Consider the following 20,335-nt stretch of genomic DNA (forward strand, 5'->3'; position numbering starts at 1 on the left):
TGATGTGAACTCATTTACTATCACCCACCATCGTACATACATTGTCAATAAAAAAATGAAAATCGAACTGTGTGTCTTGTTTATGCATATATGTATGCATGTGTTTCTTTAGACCTTGCGGTCAAGGAAAACCCGTGAAAATGCAAGCACTTATTTCCAACGGGGTTCTTTTTTGCTGAAGGGACAGCACGCAGAAGAGACAGTGGTAGGATACAAGGAAGTCTGTGTGCTATACCATAGCTCTTTTACGAAAAGACCCCTTGGTTCTTTTACGTGCTCGGTGTAAAACACCGATACACGGGGTACAACTTTCCTGGGTTAAACCACAATCGGAACTCCTCGGCTAGTATCAAGATGGGTCTATCTCGAAGCTTGCCGGAGATGGCCGAGTTGTTACGATTGGGTTAAACCAGTAAACCACTTTCCCAAGCATAACCATTTATATGTCAAGCGTCAGGTAAGGGAGCTACTTGTAACAGCTAGTATCAACCAGGGATCGACCTCCCGCGCCGTATGCGGACGTCATAACCTCTAGGCCACGGAATGTTGTTCTTAATACCCCCCGCAACGGAGTGGGTAGGGGATTGTAGGAATGCACTTCGTCTGTCTGTCCGTTACATTTCTTTTCCGTGCTATAACTTACTTATGCTTTGATGGATCACCACATAACTTGGTACAAATAATGTCCTCATTGAGACGATGTGCAATGACCTTGACCCGGTTCCATACCGCAAAGGTCAAGGTCACACAAGACATTTAAAGGTCAAGTACACATGCTCGTGTCGGTGCTTACTAATGCATTGATGGATTACCATATAACCTGGTACAAATGTTGTCCTCATGAGAAACAAGAGACATTATATCTGGTCCAATATTCATTAAACTTAATTAGAATGTTTACTTTATTGAACTCTTATACAAATATAAATTTAATATCACTTGGTCAAATCTTAGATATTTTTGCATGGAACCATATCATGGTACTGATTAGGGTCAGAAAACTACAAACTTTACTAGAATGATGACCTTGATGAAATCTCGCTTCATTTTATTTATTTTTTGCCTTGATACTATAAGTTTTTTATGGCGCTAGGCCAAATCTTAATAATAACTCGTGATCCGCCCCAGAAGTCATAGCGTGTCATCAACCTACTAAAACAGCTTTTAATTCTGCCATCAATATTTACATATTGTGGTATTTTGGATCCAAATAACGGCTGCTTCTTCTCGGTCTGTATGACTTTCTGCCAACGAATAACAGTTCATATTTAATGGCTCACTAGTCAATAATTGTATAATTATATACACAACAGTCAAAACCCTCTATGTCCAAGTAGTTTGGACCTCGGAAAAGAGTTCGAGATAACGAATATTCGATATAACCGAAACAAACAAAAAGTGAATAACTTAACCCAACACATTCGAAAATAATACGACTTAACCATATTATCGAAATATCAGAGTTCGACAAAGCTAGTTTCGACCGTATGTGAAGATATAACGTATCATGTTGACTTCAATATGGGGGTACAAAAATATTACACACGAGAGTCCAAACGTCTCTTTTTTTATTCACTACACAATCATTTTATTACAAGATGTTTGAATATTCATGTAAAGAGACATTATAATGATCATATTTTATATACAAAAATGATGAAACTGTTAAAAGCATAATACAGTTATCCCAACTATTGCGTTAGTGGTATTCAATATTGGTCTTAATTGGATCTAAGAACGATGTAGCTAATCGGATTGTGTGAAATAAATAACGAAACTTATAAAACAGCGAATGAAGTCACTGATGTGTGCCCATAAGATTTACTTAAGTTGCATATTGGATACAACCCTTGGTTTTATGTGAAGCATAAACACACATACCCAAAATGAAATATATTAAATCTGAGTTGCATTGGTCTAAAATAATCTACAAACAAATGGTATTGCACGTATATATACACGTATATCACAATGTTGTATCACATGAATTTAAAAAAGCACATAGAAAACTGTTAGGACTCCTTTTTCAGATGCCTGTGACAAAACTTTGAATTCCTTTCAAGTAAATACAATCAAAACTCGCTATGTCTAGATCGTTGGGACCTCGGGAAATACTTTGGGATAACGATTATTCGATATAACCAATTTCAAAGCATGTTCAACAAAACCCAACACTATCAACAAAAAGTTCCCGATAACCAAAACATCGAGATAACAGAGTTCGACCTAGCGAGTTTCGACTGTGGTTACATACCCATTAAGAAGTGCTTTCAAAAATCCCCGAGGTGTAAACACTTTGAAGATACCAATTGAGTTATCACATTTACTATCTCTTATCTAAAAGTGTTTTCCACAACGTCCCAGTTGTCGACGTTGCAAAGTACTTTAAATTAAACAATACACGGAGTGAATTCACTTCTGTCTGGTGTATATAAATGCGTATTTTTAAATTAAATATTAATGAAGAAGTTTTTTTACAATGATGCCCAAGTTGTCAAAGTTTTAGAGTATTTGAATTAAATATAAATGAAGGAGTGCATTCACTACTGCATGGTGTATACAAATGAAGTCCTTTGAATTTAACGTCAATTATGAAGTGCTTTCTGTAATGTCCTGATTGTCAAATCTCTTTGGTCCGAAGGCCCCGCCCTGCCTGCGGTAGTAGAAGTAAGTACCCAGCACGCCAAGAATGAAGAACACGACCAACATAGCCACGCCCAACCCCGCCATCACTCCTGGAAGAATAAAAAGTCACAATTTTGTTTTATTTGTAATGCCCTTTTTGTAATGGTTAAAACTCAATAGTATGTACATTTTTACGAAAATAAATGGAACTGGCGCGTCGCATAATTTTACGTCAACGTGCAGCGCACAAGTTACTTCATTGGTCGATACGTATTCAGGCACTTAAATACCCATACGTGTTGCATAATAAGCCTCAAACCACTCCTCTTGATCCGCCTTTGCGCATGCGCATGCGCACACGTACCAAACAACACTGTATAACAGTTCACTTACCAGGTTAAAGTCATATAAAACAAAAAATGGTGATTTGCCGAAATAAATATACGACATATTTGACAAAGTATTGCCATACCAATGGATAAAACTTATTTTGAAAAAAAACTAAATGTAATTATTTACTTCATTCAAGAAATCGAATAATAAATGTGCTCAAAGTGTTGGTCATTTATCCGATTACATGATGTGAAGGCGTTTTTCATTCTTCTTAGCTTGACCTTAATTATCCCCTTAACTAGTTTAGTAATATGGACCAGGGGCCGTATTCAATAAGCTACTTATTACAATACGATCAATACTGAATACCATTCGGAACTCCTCGGCCATTTTTTTCAAAAACAACCTCTCGAATATGTTTGGACGGTCTACATACTCAAAAAGTGGTACGTTTAAGTCCGCTGCAAGTAGATCGCGTAGTAATTTTATTTAGCAGTTAAACTTTGTGACATTACTCTTGGGATTCTTAAATATGTTTGCAATAATACAATTCAATGGCAATCAATTTAAACTTAGATCAATAAATACAACTCTTAAACACTACATTTAATTAATGATATAATTCAAACATTTACGAACTACTTCAACTGATGTACCTGCATACATCCAAGGTTGTTTTCGATAAAATGGCCGAGGAGCACCGAATGTATTGAATACTGGCCTAGGCCCCATTATCACAAATATACTTAAGTCAAGTCTCAATCTCAACTCATTTTACCACATGAAAGCATAGTGTTGTTTAAAATCTTGCATGTTTTTATACTTTTTGAAAACGTATTTTCACATAGAATATGTTATTGAAAGATTTTGACAATATTTCAAAGAAAAAAAAATCTAGAGCAAAAAAATATACTTTAGTAATTGTTCAAAGGCAATGAATTTTACTCAAGTCCATTTTTTGCTGTAGAATATTTTTCTAGACCAAATATTTCAATCAACATATTCAATGAAAGAATGCGGTTTAAAAACATAAAAAATCAATAAATTTTGATGTAATATGGTAAAATGAGTTGAGTTTGAAATTTGACTTAAGTATTTTCGTGATATTGGGGCCGGGTGTGGTCCATGTAGCTTCATTGCTCTAATATTAGAACCATGTAATCTAATAATAACAGCAGCTTTAACAGAGCATTAACAGCCACATAAGAAACAACATATTTTTTTAATTTATTTTGTCATGTTTTACCTCCGGACGATCCGGTGGAAGTTGTCGTTCCTGGCACCGTGTTCCGGTAGTAGCTGACTTTTGTGATCCTCTGAGTTTGAGCAAGAGAGTTCACCTGGGCAACCATTTGGTTGGGCTGAAACAAGGGAAGGACACGATAAATAAATTTTAAACCGACAACTTGTTTTATTTTTCATCTTTCATAACTATTTGCTTGGATTCTGTGCGGAGTTGTCTCACTGTGGTACGGCAGCGTGTGTGATGATCCTCATTCGGAACTCCTCGACCATTTTTTTTCAAAAACAACCTCGGATGTATTTGGACGGTTTACATACTCAAAAAGTGGTACGTTTAAGTCCGCTACAAGTAGATCGCGTAGTAATTTTATTTAGCAGTTAAACTTTGTGACTTAACTCTTTGGATTCTTCATTATGTTTGCAATAATACAATTCAATGACAATCAATTTAAACTTAGATCAATAAATACAACTCTAAAACACTACATTTAATTAATGATATAATATAAGTTTTACGAACTACTTCAACAGATGTACCGGCATACATCCGAGGTTGTTTTCGATAAAATGGCCGAGGAGTTCCGAATGTGATGCTCCTCTGGGGGGTTGACGAGCGAGGATTAGGGTTTTAGCTAGGTTTTTAAATGAACAGGGTGCTGCAAAAATAGTAACAGGGTGCTTTGGGGTCAAATTGTATCGGGCTCTGAAGAAGGCTGTGAAGAACTTGAACATTAAAAACTTCTGAAAATGTTTGGAACTGTGCTTAATTGAAACAATGTTAGGTTTCAACTACCAAATATATACTTTGTAACTCGGTATCTCGAGAACGCAGGGATCCGACCTTAATCCTCGAGTTATCCGATGTTTCGAGTTACCAGAAGTTCGAGTTTATTACCTCTTTGACGGGTCTAGTAAGATTGTCAGTGTCGCCATAGGTATTTGCTTGAGATAGAGATGCAGAACTATCAAAACAATAATTTCAAATGCTATCTTTTATTAAGTTTGAAATAAAGAGTTTTGCGTACTGGACGTGAATACGCGTTAAGGTATTCACATCAACAACAATAGCATTTCTACCAAGAGATACGATTTTAAAACAAGCTTATAACAATGTGTAACATTAAATTAAAGATCCCTTTTGAAAGTATATAAAAAATAGCTGTGAGTTGCCTGCTTATCTGGCCTGAAAACTTTGCAAAATGGAAACGCCAATTTCTCCTCAAGGGCCTCACTTTCGCTGACTACGTCAGAATTAAAACAATACCCTCTCTTTTCCAATACCTGGTTGGTAACGGGGTCCCGTATTCTCACAATGAACTGGCCGCCGTTTATAGCGGCGCTGATTTTTGAGGCAACGGTGTTCAAGTCGTTCTCTGGTTTCTGCTTTGTCGTGTCACCTATCTGCGGCGCCTTGTCCAGTAGCGTAAACGTGACGCTGATGACGCTTCCACTCAAATAATCAGCCTGTAAAAGTAGCAACGAAGTTATTTTCATTGAAACTATTGCTTTAAAGCTGCACCCTCACAAATTGAACGTTTGGACAACTTTTTATTTTCTGTCCTGGAACGAGCCAATTTATGCAAACATGCATGGAAACCAGTGATATAAAATTGCTGACAAAAATGGATTGCAGATTATTATATTTAAGATCAAAAATTGATGTTATATGCATTGTTTTTATACCTGTTTTTGCCATGAAATATTAAAATCTGCGATATCGAAATTACAGAAAAAAACACAGTTTTTGTATAAAAAAAGTTATTGTGGGGAGCGAACCCACGCCTAAAACCACAAGGCCACCAGGACTTTTACCAAAGTGGTAAATATTTTAACCTCTTAACAATACATTGATAACATCACGTGGTAATGTCAATCAACTAAAAACGCAACAGCAAAGCTGATTATTAGCGTTGTTAACGCTTATGAAACTTGTTGACGATATTAAATAATAATATCAACATTTGTTAAAGAGTTCCATCTCCGGGTACTTTAGTTTTAACACTCCTTATGATTTGCCACACTCAATTTCGTCATACAAAAAAACACACAACATTTTACCAAAAATAAAATGACCGAGTACCTTTAAAATATAACACGATTTGTTAAGTGAGCAAACCACAACATAATGAGATAAATTGGTTTCATGAGTTTTGCTTGAACTCACAGTTTATCGAAATGAAAATAACAATATTTTTTATTCAGTATTGATATTCAGTCCATAGGTTTTTCATGTCAGCACTTTTTAAACATTTTCTATGTCCTTCAAGTTTCATAAATCATGATACCTAATAAAAAGCTTTTCAGACAACCAAAATGTTTAAAGAATATTTCTAGAAAATGAAAAAAATAGGAGATAGAATACTCCAACGCTGAGGCGACGAAATGTTATCAAGGTCATCAAAATTCGGAACACGTCGGCCATTTTCCATCCAGAACAACCTCGGATGTTTCCCAGTACACCAACAAAAAATTGGTATAGTCATTAAGTTGAACTGGTAAATTGAGATTGCTACGCGATCTACTTGCAGCGTAGTTAAATGAAAAGATTTCTGACTTTGTAAACCGTCCGAGGTTTTCGATGGAAAATAGCCGAGTAGTTCCAAATGGGCTTCCAAACCTGTATGTTGTAGACGCGGAGGGCAGACAGCGTATGAGTAGTATCACTTCCGGCCTTGGTGATCGCCCGAAGTACGGCGTACCGGAACTCCTCCAGGTTACCAACCACTAAATTGCGATAGTTGCCTAAAATACGAAAACGTGCACATTAGGAACACACCTCGCGGTACAAACCATTATGTACACATTAGGAACACACCTCGCGGTACAAACCATTAGGTACACATTAGGAACACACCGTGCGGTACAAACCATTAGGTACACATTAGGAACACACCGTGCGGTACAAACCATTAGGTACACATTAGGAACACACCGTGCGGTACAAACCATTAGGTACACATTAGGAACACACCTTGCGGTACAAACCATTAGGTACACATTAGGAACACACCGTGCGGTACAAACCATTAGGTACACATTAGGAACACACCGTGCGGTTCAAACCATTATGTACACATTAGGAACACACCGTGCGGTACAAACCATTAGGTACACATTAGGAACACACCGTGCGGTACAAACCATTAGGTACACATTAGGAACACACCGTGCGGTTCAAACCATTTTGTTACGGTTATTGTCCGTGATATCCAAACATATACGAATTAGCACCGATATGTACCATTTTACTTATGTACATGTACTTATTCATTTTCTGTATTTTTCTCCCATCTTATTTTTTATATAGAAGTAGTTTCTTTCTTATGAGTACAGAAACAGCATTTAATATTGATTTCAGATCTGGAGTTGGAAGCATAAAAATACAGGGAGAATGCAATCATAAAACATTTAGTAAACTATAATTATGTATTTGTTTACCATATCATAAATTTACCCTATCGTGTCATACTGTTATATATTTATTTCATCGTGTACTATTCGTGTGACAATTCAGTTTTATCACAATCGTGAAGAAATATTTTTTTATGTGTACATGTATATAGTTAAAGCACATTAACCTTACCTGGGGTTTTAAAGGAGAAGTCCCGCCTGCTTGTGTACATGTATATAGTTAAAGCACCGTAACCTTACGTGCGATTTTGAAGAAAAAGTCCCCCCTGCTTGTGTACATGTATATAGTTAAAGCACCGTAACCTTACCTGCGATTTTGAAGAAGAAGTCCCCCCTGCTTGTGTACATGTATATAGTTAAAGCACATTAACCTTACCTTGGGATTTTGAAGAAGAAGTCCCTCCTGCTTGTGTACATGTATATAGTTAAAGCACATTATTAACCTTACCTGGGATTTTGAAGGAGATGTCCCGCCTGCGTGTGTACATGTATATAGTTAAAGCACATTAACATTACCTGGGATTTTGAAGGAGATGTCCCGCCTGCTTGTGTACATGTATATAGTTAAAGCACAATAACCTTACCTGGGATTTTGAAGGAGATGTCCCGCCTGCTTGTATACATGTATATAGTTAAAGCACATTAACCTTACCTGGGATTTTGAAGGAGATGTCCCGCCTGCTTGTGTACATGTATATAGTTAAAGCACATTAACCTTACCTGGGATTTTGAAGGAGATGTCCCGCCTGCTTTTGTACATGTACATTTTGTATATAGTTAAAGCACATTAACCTTACCTGGGATTTTGAAGGAGATGTCCCGCCTGCTTGTGTACATGTATATAGTTAAAGCACATTAACCTTACCTGGGATTTTGAAGGAGAAGTCCCGCCTGCTTGTGTACATGTATATAGTTAAAGCACATTAACCTTACCTGGGATTTTGAAGGAGATGTCCCGCCTGCTTGTATACATGTATATAGTTAAAGCACATTAACCTTACCTGGGATTTTGAAGGAGATGTCCCGCCTGCTTGTGTACATGTATATAGTTAAAGCACATTAACCTTACCTGGGATTTTGAAGGAGAAGTCCCGCCTGCTTGTGTACATGTATATAGTTAAAGCACATTAACCTTACCTGGGATTTTGAAGGAGAAGTCCCGCCTGCTTGTGTAGTTAAAGCACTTGGAGATGTCGTAAGACCAAATGGTAGGCCGCGTCTCATCATAGGCGTATATGTTATAGTAGTAAGTGATACCCTAAGATATAAGAAGCGATAATAATGTTAACGATTTTTCAAGCAGTATAATCAATTGATCTATTAAATGTCATTATACTATTGTTCTGTTAAATGTAAATACAGTCGAATCCCGTTGGCTCGAAATCGCTTGGTTCGATTTCTTCGTTGGCTCAAACTTGATGTAAGGGGCAGAATGATCTTTTCTCTATGTAAGCATTCCCACTTTGTTCGATATTCGCGAGGCTCGAAGTGTTTTGGTCGGTCCCTTGGTGATCGAACCAACGGGTTTTGACTGCATTTTACTAAGCTGTTCGCTTAAAGTTATATCCCGAATGACAAATAAAGAATTTTTACTATACACAAATCATATGTTTTTTTTGTTTGGTTATGATCGTTAAAGTCCATTGAGTCAAATATAAAAATGTTTAAAAAAATAATTAGATTGCATTAACCTGTATCACGCCTCCAACATAAATGACGCAACGCCATTGGTCGAGGATTAGTCACGCGGTGACCACATATTTTTTCCATATTTGGTCACCAAAATTATATCGTACCAAAATGGCGTCTATTTTCCGATTCCGATGGATATTCCGATGAATAAATGAAACATGAAAACAGGCTGTCGACGTGATACATACGTTACGGGGATAGTAGATGACACGATATGGGATATACGAGGCGCAGGAAACCATATTAGGGCTCGGGCTTCGCTCTCATTCGATATGGTTTCCTTTGCCCCGTATATCTCATATCGGGTCACCTACTAACCCCGTAACTTATAATATTGTCCTTTGTAAAATATTGTAAGAAAAGTAAAACACCCATTTGATTTATGATTTTATCCCACACGCCTAACAATAAGTGTTTAGGGTTTGTTGACGCATACACTATAGGAGTGGGTGACACCCTGGGTTTAATATCAGATACAGTCGAAACCCGTTGGCTCGAACTCGCTTGGCTCGAATTCCTCGTTCGCTCGAAGTAGATGAAAGGACTGATTTCATTTTTCTGATGGTAAATATTCCCAACGGGGTTCGACTGTATGTTGGTTTGATTGATACTATTCGCTGAAAACAATCATAAGAGCACACTGTCAACGCCTCAGCACCACCTTAAGAAACTGGTGATGCCACTAGTAATATTGTATATTCAAAATAATTATGTAATCATGATCATGAAACAATAGAATAGGGTACAGCACGGCGAAACAACCCGACTTACGGTATTAGCCCCGGCCGTCATGTACATCATTACAGGGTTGCCGAACTGCAACTTATCAGGGAGGGTTTCGGTGTACGTCGGCTGCAAAAAAGAAACATAATTTTTGGTCACCAAATGAAAGAGCATACGACACTGCATAATATCAAGAAATTCGGTTTGATGTCAAAGTATTTTCACAAATTCAATTGGACTTTTTACTCAAGAGGCCCTCGGTGACAAAATTGTTGTACGGGCCCCAATTTCTCGAAACTCCTTAAGTCTCTAATAACAGGATTAAGCTAAGCTCATTATTTTTGTCTGAGTATAATGTGTCAAACAACAACAACAACAACAACAACAACAACAACAACAACAACAGCAGCAGACTAGAACAACAGCAACAGCAACAACAACAGCTGCTGCATTTTGATGCTTAAACCAATAATCGAATGCCAAAGAGTAGCAAGAATAAAGCGTCCATACCAGAAGTAATCTACCGTTTATGACATGAGTTGATATAATGCCATTACCCATGTGCGCTCACAATTAACAAAACTAAAATAACATACCGTGGCAAAGTACCATTCCCATGTGGTGTTTACGCCAGAGCCTGCCGTTGGCCAGTCATTTCTCTGGGCGATCCAGACGTCGCACGTGATACCGCGAACGACGCGCTATAAAGATAAACAATTACTTGTTACTTAAACTAATACTTAGAGCTGCACTCTCACAGATTTGCCGTTTTTACAACTTTTTTGTTCTTGGAAACTATCTGCAAACCAATGATATAAGATTGCTGACAAAAAATCAGATCGTAGATTTTCATATTTCCGTTCGAAAATTAATGTTTTATGGCTTAAACCGTTACTAACGGTTTAAGAAAAATGAAAGAAATATCAATTTTTGATCTTCAATATAAAAATCTGCGATCTGATTTTTTGTCAGCAGTCTTATATATAACTGGTTTCCATGGATTTTCGCAAAAATTGGCTCGTTCCAAGGGGAAAAAATGTTGTCAAAAGGTTAAATCTGTGAGAGTGCAACTCTAAGTGTGACACTGGTTTTCAATGCAACTCCACTCGTCATTTCTATTCCTCGAACTGTCCCCTTGACAAATAAGACGAGGTCAGGAAAAATACGCGTGTCATAAGCATTATATACAATAGAACCCCGTTAGCTCGAATCCACTTGTCTCCAAATGCTCGTTGGCTCGAACTTGATGTAAAGAACCATTTCGTGGTATTTTTCGCTGGTCTATGGGAGCTCGATACAACGGGGCTCAACTGTACTAAATTCAATATGACGCGCAGAGTAGATTTTGGTTTCAAAGAATAGTGACATGTGCAAGATGTTAATACGTTTCTATTAAGTTAGTTATTTTCAAAGCTTTTAGTCTTTAATAAGTTTACTTTAAATGATTCTCTTTTTTACCTAGCAAAGCTGAGTAACCGATGGATTATTCGCTGAGACTTCCGAGTGTCACACTTCAAAGTTGCGATTGTTTCTAGCTCGCTTAAACTATGGTAACTCTCTTCTTATAAAGGCTAACAACATTTAGGTTTACGAGGTTATTTCGTACAGCGACACGAGGAAAATACTTAACAAACAACTGTAACAATAGCCCAATCAGTTTATGACAAAACGAGCTCCCGGGCTGGTATTCTATATTGGTCTGTATTGGATATAAGAACGATGTAGCTAATCGGATTACTTGTTATAAATAACTGACCAATAGAGTGAATGAAGTCAATGGTGTATGACCCTAGTAAGATCGACTTGAGTTGCTGGTCACTCAAATGCGTCTCAAAAGTATAAGTTAGTAAGAGTATATGTACCACTTAAATAGTATTTACGATACATGAAAAAGGGCTCTTCAACCAATCTAATAAATACCTGTCCTTCGTAAATGTATGCCGCCTTATCGAAGTAAAAGAACTCCTTCGACGTTCGTATCCGAACGTGGGACGGGTCGGCCATTTTGACGTCAAACACGACACCTCAATCGGGATTGCTGTACAATTTCCCCTCTTTTGATCAGTGATGTACGCAACGCCTGATTAATATAAGGTAAAATATGTGTTGTTAATACATGTAAACACGAGCTTCTCCAACCCAAGATCAGAAAATCGAAATATTTGGCCATCCTGGAAATCCTTATCTTGCCGATGGGCAAAGATAAAAAATACTAGCATGGAACTACTGCTCTATTGTCATCACGCAATTATCTCTCTTGTTAAAGACCTTCGTCAAACCCTCCACCCCGTCCCCCTGTCATTCCTTTAAACCAAATAAATTTCGGTTCAGAGGGAGGGCCGCAGGCCAAAAGGCTACGTCCCTCAGATAAGCCCCTCTTACGTCAAATCCAGGACCCGCCCCTGGCATACCTGTTGTGAAATCGTGAACTTCTGTAAGTGGCACCATTCCATACGGCCTGGCGTTACTGGGCACATAGTCGTAACGACCTAACGATAATTCGTCGTTGTAGTATTCCTGAAAATAAAAGTTAAAGGCTTAGTTTAAGCCTTCTATCGGTGACCCCCCCCCCCCCCCACAAAAAATAAATATATAAAAAAAATAGAATAAAAAATAAAATGATATAATCTGTGTACAGTACACAACCTCTGTGTATTGATCTACTTGCCCCAATCCCTCTTATCAGATCTCTGATCTGAGTATCCTGCTGTGCAGTTTGGGAGGTTTTATTATAGAAATGGACGCGAAATGGCCCTGAGTTAATAAAATACTTCACAGGAAATTGGCCCCTTCTGTGATACCAGTGCAATAAGCAGAATATGCACAGCAGGGGATTATCATGCCAAACTTTCCTTAAACTAGGCCTTTAACGCCATGAAATCACTTGTCCCGTTGCCACGTGATATGGAACGACATGTGGCTTATTTAAAACTCACCTTTGTCGAAGGGCACGCTATTTGTCTTATTAAGTGTTTGCCCTACATTTTCAGCCAACCAGAGGCGCTAGATTATTAAAATGGTCAGTTTCATTTTTGTGAAGAATCGTTACTTCTTGCTTCAGAGACAACTATTCATGATTAAGTAAACTGCTAAAACTGCGCATGCACATATAGCCACGCCTACTGTTTTGCATATGCAAATGTGTACTTACAGTGTCAACTCTGATCAATTTAAACTTATATCAATAAATACAACTCTAAAACACAACATTTAATTAATGATATAATTAAAAAAATTACGAACTACTTCAACTGATGTACCGGCATACATCCGAGGTTGTATTCGATGAAAATGGCCGAGGAGTTCCGAATGATACACACACTGATACTAAGAATCGATTAATATGAACTTCTTCACAATCGAACTAAAAGAAATTAGCTTAAATCTATTAGTCGAATGCTTATTATTATTGATGTAAGGTTTATAAAAATATGCTTACCGTAATAGGTGTCACCGCGTATGAGCTCGGACTGACTATTTCTGCCGTAAAGTGGAACGCCGATGTTGGGTTCGGGAGAGCCTTTAGACTTTTTTCACCAGAACAGAAAGCACCCTGTGGGGTCTGAAAAATAGAAGACATACACACATAATGCACCAGTCAATTGTAACCACGGTCCCACGAGGTCCGGGGAATAGCGGGGACTTTGACTTTCGGTCCAACCAAGCCCGTGTAAAATCCCCGCCCTGCGGGGTCAAACCGCTGGTAAAATCACCGCAAAATGCCCCCGCACCACAGGGACCCTAGGCTAGGCCAATTCCCCGATTTTTTTGCCACAAATACAAAGCCACCACATTCACCCGGCATTCGGGGCCACCTGGAAGGTAAAAACACGGTCCATTTCCCCGGCTATCCCCGGTATCCTCAGGGGCCGTGGTTGCAATCGACTGGTGCATAACAATGTCACCAAATGTTATGAACAGTAATTTAGAATTCGGTTGTTTCTTCATAAGGGGCGTGAGGGGTCAAATATGTTCAAATGAAAAACAATATAATCGGACAAAGGTTAAACAAACTTGTGGCAGGGAGTTTAAACTAACCACTTGTCGTTAGGCTTGGTATTACTATCTTATTATGTTATCATGCTTGTATCAATGTATGCTATTAAAGTAGAAAAGAATTAATACATGTAGTTCAATTATTTTTGTAATTACCATGTAATGATTTCTGCCACTAAACGGCTTTATATGAAAGTCGGCGAAATCGTAAACATGGTCAAACGGCCTCTTTGCTCCGGCTTTACCATACACATGTGCACGAACAGGTATCTGTGGGATAAGATATGACGTCGTCCAACCGGGAGCTAAAAATAGACAAAAAAGACGCGAACAATATATTTATATATTTGTATACCTTACATAAATGTGTCCTTTCCTTGTGTATATAAAGCCGATCGGTCCGTACATCAATGCATTTTAATAAAACATCATGTTTTTGGCCGGTCCGGACCTCTCCAAAAATATAATATAGACCGTTGACGTCATATAATATGGACCGCTGACGCCATAAAACTAGTGAGTGCTGTGTACAATTTTTACCAACGACAATTTTTCCCAAGTAAATATTAATAGATGTGTTCAATAAAACACATCAAAGGCGCTTTAAAATTATTAAATGATAAAAAAGTGTTCGGTATAATATAAGAAATATAACACACCACTTCGGGCCATATGACATTATAAGGACTTGCCAGTCAGCCCCCGAAGGCTAACGCCTCGGTCCATATACACCTTCGGGGGCTGACTGGCCGGTCCTTATAATGTTATATGACCCACAGTGGTGTGAAATATTACTTAAATAAATATATGACGTCATTTAAGGACACTGAACGGTTATCTTAAGGCTAGTATTTATGATGTCAAGAGAGAGGAAATTATCCAATCAATATACGATGTCTGACGCTTTTTGTATTGGACAGTGCACATACGGGTTACTATATTTGACGTCATCCTACACGGTACATTAAAATGATATTTTAATGCCATGGAACATTTGTGAAATGACGTCGCGCTAATGAAATCAGAACGCAATATTGAAATAAACAACATGCAATGCTATATATTAAAGTTTTTGCTGTAAGAAAGATTAAGAATGTTTAACTTTTTATTGAGTGCAATTACACTTAACTTGAACGGTCATTTAAAGCTAAATTGACATTAGCTCTACCCTAATTTTAAGTTGAAACGACATTAGCTCTATGAGAAATACTCACCCGAAAAGAACCAATCAACTCTCGCCGTTGTTTGTGTGGCCTGGATATAGTAGCACGACGTCCACATGTTACATTTGATACCTCGAACAAAGGTAGTGTTTACCTGGAATATGTGGATAAAATATAATACAACGACGTCCACATGCTACTTTTTATACACCTCGCACAAACATCGTGTTAACCTGGGGAGTATTGATTGGAAATTAAAGCACGACGTCCATGTGTTAACCTTGGGAGTAATGATTGGAAATTAAAGCACGACGTCCATGTGTTAACCTGGGGAGTATTGATTGGAAATGAAAGCACGACGTCCATGTGTTAACCTGGGGAGTATTGATTGCAAATAAAAGCACGACGTCCATGTGTTAACCTGGAAAGTATTGATTCGAAATAAAAGCACGGCGTCCATGTGTTAATCTGGAAAGTATTGATTGCAAATAAAAGCACGACGTCCATGTGTAAATCTGGAAGGTATTAATTGCCGAGGTGCTCCGATTGCTTTCTTGTTAACGCCCTCATCATTTGGACCGGAACATCTGGTTGCGGTTTAGCATGGATATTTCCATTTACTTTCCCGGATATGTGTATTGTCAGAGAGGGACGTTTAACTTTTTTTCTCATATAAGTACTTACCCATTTCGTTTTAATACCCCCGTCATTAAAACGAAGCATCTGGTTAGGGGTTCTCATAGTAGGTTTGTTTCCGTTCATTGTTCCGAGAATTGTGAATAGCGGGCTATTGGTTCCAAGCGGGGAATTTGTACACTGATCTGAAGAGGCAAAAAACGATGGTAATGATAATAATAATCGAATCAGTTGAATTTCGTTATGTCGAGCTCTGATATCTCGAAGCTGATCTGAGGAAACCATACGATGGTCATAATACAGTGGTTTTTCGATTTGTCGAACTCTGATATCTCGAATCTGATATGAGGAGTCAATACGATGGTTACAATTGAGTGGAATTTCGTTATGTCGATTTCTGATATCACGAATCTGATTTGAGGAGGTAATACGATGGTTATGAAACACTCGAATTTCGTTATGTTGAACTCTGATATCTCGAATCTGATATAAGGAAACCATACGATGGTAATTATACGGTGGTATTTCGATGTGTCGAACTCTGATATCTCGAATCTGATCTGAGGAGTCAATACCATGGTTACAATTGAGTGGAATTTCGTTATGTCAAATTCTGATATCGCAAATATGTTCTGAGGAGACCATACGATGTTAATAATGCAGTTAAATTTCGGTATTCGATTAAACTTCGCCGCGGATTGAACGTCAACGATCGGCGACAACATCACCACAACCACCTTTACCACCACCACCACCACCACCACTACCACCATAACCACCACTACCACCAAAATCATCATAATCATCATCATCATCATCATCATCATCATCATCATCATCATCATCATCATCATCATCATCATCATCATCATCATCATCATCATCATCATCATCATCATCATCATCCATGACGTTGACAAGAACAACAGCAACACAACTAACTCGTATCTCTATTCGTCTCCAGGTATTGGCTGGTATTGAAATTATAGATCTGTGACAGTCGAACACCGGCACTTGTTGATTCGAGGCCCACGATGTTTTGCGACAAGTTGTACCACATGTGAAAGTCAGTGGTGAAAGCCCTGTTGCTGATATTCGCCTCGATATGTGTGTCAAATGCGGTTGGAAGGGTGGGAAACGCAGGATCTGTTAAGTAAATACAAATACTTCATCATAACTCTTCAACAAAAACATCGTTTATTAAAGGTACATATCTTCAAATAAGAGACAATGCAATTAAGCAAAACCATCAATGCTGCACTCTCACAGATTGAACGTTTTGACAACTATTTTAAAAAAAACTTGTCTTGGAACGAGCCAATTTTTGCGAAAATCCATGGAAACCAGTGATATAAGACTACTGGCAAAATATTAGATCGCAGATTTTTATTTTTACGTTAAAAAATCCATGTTTTATGCATTTAGCGGGGATCGACTGTAATTGTAATTCCAACGAAGATCCATGACTGAAGAAATTAAAGTCTCTTTATGTTTTCTTATCTTATCTTATCTTATCTTATCTTATCTTATCTTATCTTATCTTACCATTGGGTCCCGGGTCCTGGCCCATACACACACTGGTGTCCATCTGGCATCGCACAACAGTAGCACAGAGCGCCACCAACAGGGGTAAATACCTCAAATTTTCATAGAATTATACAGGGCGTTACTGCGAGAAACCTCTTGTATTTATTTAATAGCCCAGTAAAATGGCTTAACACCCAAAAGTCTTCAATAAATGGTTAACACTTTTATGACAAGTTCAACAATTAAACGGGCTAGGAAATGTTCTTATCTGTGATATTAAATTATTACAGTAAGGCCAATCTGAGTGGACCAATTAAAAAAAACAATACTGGCTTATTTAATAATCACTAGACTACATTAGTTTATCAATAGTGCACATCTAGTGAACTACAAGTGCACTCGAAGTGCACTCGAAGTGCACAGGGGTGTCAATTTTTGTCTTAACAGTACTGTATATATACTTACAGGGGTTGTAGGGTCATTGTTTTTTGGATATATTCCACTTAAACACGTCTGAATTATTATGATTAATGACAATATTGCCTAATTTATTTGTTTATTAACAATGCTTTAAACCGAAGTTGGCAATTGCGATATATATATCTGTCACATTTCGTTATCAGTCTGAAATTTTATCATCGTTTTCAACCCCAATTAGTTGGAAAATCGTACATTCCTTTTGACTCTCCAACCCCTTTAAAGCTGAACTCTCATAAATTGACCGTTTTGACAACTTTTTCTTATTTTTTTGCTTTGAAATGGGCCAAGTTTTGCCTAAATGTTTGGAAACCAGTGCAAAATGACTGCTGACAAAATATCAGTTCGAAGTTTGTTAATTTACCTTCGAAAATTGATGTTTTCTGGCTAAAAGCGTTATTAATGCTTAAAGAAAAATGGGTTCTTCGGCAGTTTTTTACTATATTGATTTCTGCTCCTTTGTAAATTATCTTTTATGATTTAAAGAATTCATTGGTGCCAAAATCACAAACAATGTTTTTTGAGACAACAAATAAGATAAAAGTCAAAACTGTCAATCTTTGAGAGTGCAGCTTTAATATCGATTGGGGCCGAACAAAGCTACCGAAATAGCCAAACTAAAAAACAAATATACTGTCAGCATTTTAGGAGGAGAAAATCTCATGATATAGACTATAAAATATTTCGTTTTTACAAAGTCGATCATGAATGGTACACAAGTTGCACATAGTGATGGTGTTAGTAGTTTATACTCCAGGTCCCGACGTGAGCACATTGAAGGGTCTCAGAGTTACAGTTCAATCACCGCACACCTAACCTGGGCAGACTATAAGGCGGTTAACCAGTACTAGGTGCCTGTGGCGGATGCGTGGTCTTTAGGTAACACACTTGACTATCAATCCAGGGGTCGCAGGTTCGATCCCCCGTCGCATCACTAAAAAAACTAATCGTCTTCCGGGAGGGACGTTAAATGGGGGTCCCGTGTGGCAGCGCTATACACTGGTGCACGTTAAAGAACCAGGGTAGCTCTAACCAGAGTTACATTCTGTCTGTGCACTATGCTCCAAAAAACCTAAAATGACTAACAATCTTAACGGAGAACTCGCCGAATGGGCAAGGCCCGAGTGCGAGTATAAATAAGCTTACACACCCACCCACTAGGTGCCTTCACCTCTGCAAGGAACTGACAACTTCTGTACATGCCAGTGGCAGTGGTACAGTGCGAATGGTCGTAGAAAGGATTTTATAACCAATCACAACAGAAGTGACCTGGTCCGCCCGGGAATCGAACCCGGGTTGTCAGATTCACAGTCCAACGCTCTATCGATTGAGTGAACCGGGCGGACTACCAGTGGCATATAGCAGTTTCTGAAACCCTTTTATACTAGCTGATAGTTTTTTTATGTGTTAAATCACAACCCATACTATAATAACTATAATCAAGTAAATACCGCCATTATGATTTTTTGTACTTAGGACATTCGGTGCACAAATATGCCGTAAAATTCATTCTAAGTATGAATACTATACATATTCTGATATATTCCTTGACAGTTATGAAATGCGCAACACTGTCAAAGGCGTATTATATGTCCATGAAATGATCAGACTAGCATCGGAACACCAATGTACAGATTTGAATAATAATCACCGATATCCAATTGTCAAATAATCTACGTAATGATTCTTATACAATAATAAATTGAGGCAAACTTTCTTATCACAATTACAATACAAACGAAATTGCCAAAAAATAACGAAATTTACCTCTTCATCCCAGCCATTTTGAAAATCTCCATCAATGGGCAATATCTATTTCCGCCCTGCAAACGACACGGAAATCGTTCGGTAAACTTCGGTAATTTCCGTATGTCGTTAATGATCGATCTCGGCTGTTTCCGTCAAAATTAAAACGAACTTTAAAAGAAATGAAGCTTGTTAAATTGTTATCGCCGTGTGAAGTTATCAAATTATGGAGTCAGTGGGTGATACGTGATTTGGGTACATGTAGATATCGCTGTATGTTTGATGGTGGCTGTTATCTAGGTTTCAAAATATTTAGATAAACGGTGACTGAGTTTATGATACGGCTGATTTTGTACTGCTTTCAAATTCGTATTGCGTTGTTTTAATATTTTTGAACTGATTACTAGTTTTATACAGTAAAATGTAATGGGATAAATACAGTATACTCTGACTATGACCATTTGAAATCAAAATACATCAATATATACAGAATAATTGTTTTCTGCAGTGTAAGATCATAATATATTTCACCAAGTGACCACCTAAAACTAGATTTATTTTTGGTGTTCTCGTATTGTTCATGTATTGAGATTAAACACTGAAATAAACTATTATTTTTTTTATTATATGCCCAAAAGGATACAAGATAACAAATATTTTTAGTTTTTCAGGAATGCGCGCCGATTTATACGCGAACGTAACGTCATTTCGGAAATGACGTCTTTGAATTTGTGTCCTAGCCCTGTGCGCGCTGACGTTCGATT

General features: G+C 37.8%; 1 pseudogene; it reads right to left on the reverse strand.

The window, feature by feature from the left end:
- Window positions 1-1,551: 1,551 nt before the first annotated feature.
- LOC128221229 (uncharacterized) lies at window positions 1,552-19,711 on the reverse strand (annotated as a pseudogene).
- Between the last annotated feature and the right edge of the window lie 624 nt (window positions 19,712-20,335).

This window comes from Mya arenaria, chromosome 16 (genome assembly GCF_026914265.1).
Source record: "Mya arenaria isolate MELC-2E11 chromosome 16, ASM2691426v1".
Taxonomy (NCBI): Eukaryota; Metazoa; Mollusca; class Bivalvia; order Myida; family Myidae; genus Mya; species Mya arenaria.